Source organism: Otolemur garnettii, unplaced genomic scaffold (assembly GCF_000181295.1).
Source record: "Otolemur garnettii isolate 467f Iridium unplaced genomic scaffold, OtoGar3 scaffold00002, whole genome shotgun sequence".
NCBI lineage: Eukaryota > Metazoa > Chordata > Mammalia > Primates > Galagidae > Otolemur > Otolemur garnettii.
Genome location: NW_003852397.1, coordinates 3,562,016 through 3,568,147, shown reverse-complemented (window position 1 = coordinate 3,568,147; position 6,132 = coordinate 3,562,016). Strand labels below are relative to the sequence as shown.

Sequence of the window (6,132 nt, the reverse complement as noted above, 5' to 3'; positions counted from 1 at the left end):
GTTTGGCGGGCCTGGGCTGGATTCGAACCCACCACCTTAGGTGTATGTGGCTGGCGCCTTAGCCACTTGAGCCACAGGTGCCGAGCCCAGATGTGACCATCTTGGCCAACGCTTCCAGCATGGCAGGTAGGGAAGGGCTCCTGGGAGAGAGGCAACCTTCACAGAGTGGGCTCAGTGTTTATAGGGGAGCATTAGCCCTATCCAGATGTGTTTCTCCTAGCCAAGAGCTGGCCACTTTCTCAAGGGGCATTTTCCTGTAAGTTTTGGGTCAAGACATAAATATACACAGTACACATGGGAGTGCATTTTACACAGCAAAATATGGTAACTTACTTACCTCCTTCTAACAATCCCATCTTAGTCACAGGCTCACATAGATACTAAGTGATTTGAACCCAGAAAACCTAGCTCTAAAGTTCAGATTTGTTACCACTCTACATGACTGCCTGGCAGTCTCTTGATTCCAATGTCAGTGCTCTTTCAGCTATACTAGGACATTTATTTTCTCTCTTTTTTTTTTTTTTGAACAAAAGCTAACGTTCACCTACTGCAATACCAGAGAGAACAGAATTTCAGGGAAAGGAGTGGCAAGAACCATGAGATCAAATTAGAAGAAACCCTCAGAGGAGTCACCCTGAGGGAGGGAGAGAAGAAACTGTAGGTATCTATCAGTCCCTGGGTGCCTACGTTCTCCATCCGGAAGTTCTAGCTATATTTCACACCATTGTCCCCCGGAAGAATACCTGGTATGATGCTGCTCTCTACAACATAGATACAACCTGGCAGAGTTGTATTTACCTACATTAGGAAACCTTTAGCAGGGGAAAACAACTATTTGAAATCATGCTTACAATTAAATACAACAAATAGGCCAGGTGTCGTGGCTACCGCCTGCAATCCAAGCACTCTGGGAGGCCGAGGTGGTGGACTGCCTGAGCTCAGGAGTTTGAGACCAGCCTCAGCAAGAACGAGACCTCATCTCTAAAAATAGGCAGGCACTGTTGCAAGTGCATGTAGTCCCAGCTACTTGGGGGGCTGAGGCAAGAGAATCACTTAAGCCCAAGAGTTTGAGGTTACATGACTTGACACAGTGGTTATGGCACCAGCCACATACACCAAGGCTGGCAGGTTTGAACCCAGCCCCAGCCAGCTAAACAACAATGACAATGGCAACAAAAAGTAATCAGGCCTTGTGGCAGGTTCCTGCAGTCCCAGCTACTTGGGAGGCTGAGGCAAGAGAATCACTTTAATCTCAAGAGTTTAAGGTTGCTGTGAGCTGTAAAGCCATGGCACTCTACTGAGGGTGACAAAGTGAGGACTGTCTCAAAATAAATAAATAAATAAATAAATAAATAAATAAATGGTTTGAGGTTGCTGTGAGCTATAACACTATAGCACTCTAAGGGTGACAAAGTGAGACTGCCTCCAAAAAAACCCAAAAAACCCAAACATGACCTGAATCCAAGCTATGTATGGGGAAACAGCAAGTTACAACAGCAATTTTTTGCTTTCTAATAGACCATTATTATCAGCATGCTATTATTTTTCTGTCATCCAAAAGCAAGCAAATAAACAATCATTCTCTTAACCCCACTACCCTCTAGCTCAAGGTCCTCAAACTTTTTAAACAGGGGGCCAGTTCACTGTTCCTTAGACCATTGGAAGGTCTGACTGCGGGCCTGGGACCAGTGGGCTGCTAAGCAGGACAGGCAGCAGCAGCAAAAACACCTGGTAGGCCGGATAAATGTCCTAGGTGGGCCGCAGTTTGAGGACACCTAGCTACTACCTCTTTTCTTTTTTTTTTTTTTTTTTTTTTGAGACAGAGCCTCAAGCTGTCCCCCTGGGTAGAGTGCTCTGGCATTACAGCTCACAGCAACCTCCAACTCCTGGGCTCAAGCGAGTCTTCTGCCTCGGCCTCCCAAGTAACTGGGACCACAGGCGCCCGCCACAACGCCCGGCCATTTTTTGGCTGCAGCCGTCATTGTTGCTTGGCGGGTCCGGGCTGGGGATTCGAACCCGCCACCTTAGGTGTACGTGGCTGGCGCCTTAGCCGGTTGAGCTATAGGTGCCGAGCCACTACCTCTTTTCATTTCTTTTTTTTTTTTGAGACAGGGTCTCACTTCGTCACCCTTGGTAGAGTACAGAGCGGGCGTGATAGCTCACAGCAACCTCAAACTCTTGGGCTCAAGTGATTCTCTTCCCTCAGCCTCTCAAGTAGCTCCAACTACAGGTGCCTGCCACAATCAATGCCTGGTTGCTTCTAGAGATGGGGCTCAGGCTAGTCTTGAGCTCCTGAGTTCAAGTAATCTAGTCTCGGCTTCCCAGAGTGCTAAGATTACAGGCGTGAGCAGCCCTATTACTCTTTTCTTACCCCTGTTTACAACACTTTAAGGGTTGCCTGTGCTCTCTCAATTCCTCTCCTTTGATTTCCTAAATCCAAAAGATCATTTGGTAGCACTCATCTTATTTAACTTCTCAGGAGCACTTGAGAAAACTGATCACTTCCCTCCTTTTCGTCAGCTTCCAGGACACTTCGTTTTCTTCCCACCTCCCCAGTGCTACTTCTTCTCAGGACTTCTCTGATGCTTCCTTCTCTTCTCTCAGATACCTTAATGCTGAGGGCCCCCAGGCTCAGCCCTTGGTGCTGTCCTTCCTACATTCACTTCATCCAACTCAGGTTTACATGTACTAGTTAGTTTTTACAAATGCATATCATGACACCAAACATTTTTATGGCTTTAAGTACCACCTATAGGCCAACTACCCCCTGATGTATATACCCCCTTTCCTGACCTTCTTCCAAATTTCAGACTTGTGCAGTAAAGAGTTAAGACACAGCTGCGATGGCTCACACCTGTAAACCACCTCTGGGAGGCCAAGATGGGAGATTACCTGAGCTCAAAGTTTTAGACCAGTCTGAGCAAGAGGGAGACCCTGTCTCTACTAAATACAGAAAATTAAGTGGAGTGTTGTGGCAGGTGCCTGTAGTCCCAGCTACTTGGGAGGCTGAGACAAGAGAATCACTTAAGCCCAGAGTCTGAGGTTGCTGTGAGCTGTGATGTCACGGCAGTCTATCAAAGACAAGACTGTCTTCAAAAAAGAAAAAAGAAAAATAAATCCATCCTTGCTGCTCTGTGGAGAACAGAGTCTACTAACAGACTTAGTAGCAACCATGCTGGTAGGTGATGGTGGTCTGAATCTGTGGTAGAATAAACTGCAAAAAGAACACACAAAGATGGCAAAGGGCTAGATCTCCAAGGCCCTTGAACCTCAAAGTGTGGACCTGACCCAGACAACATAGGAACCAAACAAAGACCTTAAGTAGTAAAGTGATAAGAGTGCAATTTAAGAGATTTCTCTAGCCAACAGTGTGGACATGACTAGGGGGGTGAGTATGACAAGCAGCCCACGGATTCTGGGGATATCTTCAGTAGATATACAAACAACCAAGGACTGTAAAAAAAAAAGCAATGCCTGGGATACAGAGGCGATACAGTCCTTGACCTGCTTGATGCTAGGAATCACTCCCCGTTCCTGAGCCTGTTCACTGCTCTGTTAGATGGAGAGCGTCGTTTAAATGCTTTGCAGTCTACTGCTGCTAAAACCCCCTCCCTTCGGGGACCTCGAAGGCTGCCGGATGAGACAAGAGTCGAGTTCCCCTCGCTCCCTTCCGACCGCTGCGGGCTGTGTACCTTCTCGGCTTCCCAAGGTCAAAGGAAACCCGACAACTCCGTTTCTGGGCTCCGGCTCTGCGTTGGGAGCCAGCAGGAATGACTGGGCCCAGGGATAGACAGCTTTGCCCATCCAGTTCCCACAGCCCCTGCGCGACCCCTCGCCTAGGGGGCGTCCCAAGCAAGGCTGGCAAGGCTCGGCAGAACCCGGGGACTCACGCGGAGACCAGGCAGGACCGTAGGCGGGCCGAGGGGCTCGCCGCTGCAGTGTCACAAGCGCGCGGGGTGCCGTAACAGAGCGGGGCGCGGCACTGCGCGCCAGCAGGGGCGCACTCACCTGCACGTCAGGGCCACTCGTCCCTCCCCGTGGTCTCGCCGAGTGTAGTACCCCCGGTCGCCCCGCCCCGGCCCCTCCCCTTCCGCCGGCGCCCGCTCGGCGAGAGCGGGCCGGGAGGGGCGCGGGCGCGGCGGCAGTGGCGAAGCAGCGACCTCTGCTGGGACCATACCTCGGAGGACTGCGCGGGAGGGCGCCAGGAGCACAGTCCCGGGCCAGCCAGGAGCCGGCGAGGCGCGGTTCCACGAGGCAGAGGACAGCTGCTTTTCGCCCCCTCGTGGCCTCGAGCGATCTTCCCGCCTCTGCCCTCAAAGTGCAGGGATTTCGGGCGTGAGCCGTCCCGCCCAGCCACGATAGCTTATCTTAAGGCAGTGATCCCTACTCTGGGGGTCAGGACCTCCTCTGAACACCTTTGAAAGTTAGAGACGTTGTCTCTAGAAAAACATGAGCACATGCTAGGACTTAACAGTACAGGGAACGGTGAAAACATCTTTTCAAAGTAACTTATGTGTGAGCCAGTTTCCTCCTAAATCTCCTTCACCTGTCTGTCCCCTATTGCTTCTGTTTCTCTGGAGAACCCTAAAATACCAATCAGGTCTTCTTCACCCTTCAACATGGTAACAAAACTTCTCAAGGTCACCGATGACCTCCACAACGTAAATCTAAACATGTGTTCTCATTCCTCAAGTTATTTCACTTGCCTTCTGCCACACCTATGTCACTTGCCACTGACGTCCCCTTTCCTATTATCTTCTCATTATATCCTGGGAATGCCAAAGATTTAGGGCTCCAGACCTAACCTTCTAAAGATTTTTTTTTTCCCTTGAGACAGAATCTCATCATAGCTCACAGCAACCTCAAAGTCCTGGGTTCAAGGGATCCTCCTTCCTTACCCTCCTCAGTAGCTGGGACCACAGGCACCTGCCAGGACACCAGGTTACTTTTTCTATTTTTAGTAGAGACAGGGTCTCTTGCTCAGGCTGGTTTTGATCTTCTGACCTCAATCCATCCTCCTGCCTGGGGCTCCCAGAGTGCTTCTTTGTTTTTTTTTTTTTAACGGAGGCTAGCTTCCCAGGTGGTCTCACACACTGTTATGGCTTTAAATATTGTTTATATGTGGATGATCCCCAAATCTGTATTACCACCTCGGATCGTTCTCCTGCACTCAAGACTCAAACTGTTTACTTAACCTCTTCACTTGGATGTCTATTAGGAACCACAGACTTGGCTTGGTGTCCATAGCACAGTGGTTACTGCGCTAGCCCACATGCACTGAAGCTGGTGGGTTCGAGCCAGGCCCTGACCAGCTAAACAAGAAAATAGAGGGGTGTTGTGGTGGGCACCTGTAGTCCCAGCTACTTGGGAGGCCGAGGCAAGAGAATCTCTTAAGCCCGAGAGTTGGAGGTGGTTGTTAGCTGTGACGTCACAGCACCCTACCGAGGGTGACCTAGTGAGACCCTGTAAAAAACAAAGAGAATAAAAAGAAACTGCAAACTTGACAAGACCAATGTGAGCTCCTAATCTCACACTCACACACTTTCTTCCCAGTCTTCTTAATTTCAGATAATGACTCTTCCATTCTTCCTGTTGTGTAGGTCAAATACCTGAGAGACCCTTAATTTCTCCCTTTCTGCCTTACCCAACGTGCCATCCCTTAGAAACTCCCATCCACTTTATCTTCAAAGTAGATTCAAAATTCAAAAACCCCTTATCTCCTTAATCCTGTCCCAAACATTCCCACCTTGCTACAAAAACCTAATTAGTAGATTCAAAATTCCCTTATCATTACCACCTCCTTAATCCTATCCCAAACAGCCCCACCTTGCTACAAAAACCTAATTAGTCTAAGGTAACCAGATGTCCAGCTTTTGGAGGGACAGTCCCGATTTTTAACAATTTGTCCCATGTCCCTTGGTGTTTTAAAAAAGTCCCGATTTTTGGAAAGAATGCATGACAAGCTAGGGAACAGCAGGAGAACAGGAAGGGAATATACGGTTTTCGGCTGCTGAAAATGTTAATGTAACTCCATTTGGGAATTAAGAGGTTAATGTAACTTCATTTTATAAATGAAAAGGCTAATGTAAACTTCCTACTCCCCTCCTGGGCAAGGTATCAGAAGGAGACTGG

General features: G+C 48.8%; 1 protein-coding gene across 2 annotated transcripts in view; it reads right to left on the bottom strand.

The window, feature by feature from the left end:
- Positions 1 to 4,059, bottom strand: part of CUNH6orf203 (chromosome unknown C6orf203 homolog) — a 21,095-nt gene extending 17,036 nt beyond the window's left edge. The window contains exon 1 of one of the 2 annotated variants that reach the window (XM_003781574.2): positions 4,009 to 4,059. The gene's annotated coding sequence lies outside the window, so the exon portion shown is untranslated. Of the gene's footprint in view, positions 1 to 3,692; positions 3,914 to 4,008 lie in introns of those variants that run through there. The other variant, XM_023512821.1, reaches the window with a different exon arrangement.
- Positions 4,060 to 6,132: the final 2,073 nt, after the last annotated feature.